Source organism: Rhagoletis zephyria, unplaced genomic scaffold, assembly GCF_001687245.7.
Source record: "Rhagoletis zephyria isolate East Lansing unplaced genomic scaffold, Rhagoletis_zephyria_1.1 Rzeph_scaffold_08503, whole genome shotgun sequence".
Taxonomy (NCBI): domain Eukaryota; kingdom Metazoa; phylum Arthropoda; class Insecta; order Diptera; family Tephritidae; genus Rhagoletis; species Rhagoletis zephyria.
This window is the reverse complement of record NW_016165583.1, coordinates 1-1298: the sequence shown is the minus strand read 5'-3', so window position 1 is coordinate 1298 and position 1298 is coordinate 1.

Below are 1298 nucleotides of genomic sequence, written 5' to 3'. Positions count from 1 at the left end.
TACGTAAGCATTTAGTTTGTATAAAAACGTAATCATTAATTCAATAAAGATCACTTGAAAGCAATCAAGCAAACAACAGTGTTCGAACTTGGCGTAATCGCTATTATTCTGAACTAAACACTAAAGGCATAAAGTGCACGCTACGCATAAAAGAATGCAAGCGAAAATTAATACCCTGTTGAATAAAGCCAATGCAATATTAATATGTCGACTTTTCTTATTTAATAACAACATGCTATATATACATATATGTATTTTTCACATGTTACAGTTGTTTATTACTTGAGTAGATCCTACACCCCGCGACAAAATATAGCACATCACCATTTTTACACGTTTTGACTACTTTTCTTTTGATTATTTAAGGTTCATTATTTTTCTATAAAAGTATAGCTCTTTATCTAACAAATACCATTTAAATCTAATTTTCAGACTTTGTACAAAAATTATAAATGATGTACTATCGTTTGTCGGGGGTGTATGTTACGATCCATGTTAATTTACACTGTCACCCAGTGTAATTATAAAATAGCATTTAAGAAAACTTTATTTTAGTTAATATATGCATACATATTTGCATTACATTTAACACATGTACCCCACTTACAATTCACTTTTCTATTCGTTAAAGTTAAGTTTTTATTTATCGTTACTTTTTGATGAAAATGTATGAAAATAAAATGTTTAAAAAATTTGAAAACAAACCTATTAGATTGAGATTTTGAAGGCGAAGTGATTGCTTATTGTGGTTAAATGTTTTTTTTTGTGTGGTTAATAGGAAAGACCAACAAGAATATCTCTAATTTTGGTGCAATTGTATATAGCGGTCATGAAAAAATTAACGGTACTATTAAATTTTTGAATGAGAATTTAAGTCGGTTTTGTTTTTTGCATAAAAATTATTTGTTCAGAAGGTAAAAACGTTATTTTTAATTTCATATTAGGAAAGTGGTTTCCGGTATTGGTAACGCATAATTTTTGCTAATTGAAACTTGTACTTTATTAGAATGGGCTACAAAACTGCATACCCGAAATTTTTCTAAAAAATTCTGATCTAAAAATACCAGTACCAATACCGGAAACCACTTTCCTAATATGAAATTAAAAATAACGTTTTTACTTTCTGAACAAGCAATTTTTACTTTTTACTTTGCGACTTGTTTTTTTATTTTTATCCACTAATATGAAACATCCCCGTCGGTTACACAATATTTGCATATGTTATCTCGAATTTTGTATTTGTGTGTGTGGAGTATTTGTATGTGTCATGTTCTTGTACTGGTAAACTGGAAATTGTC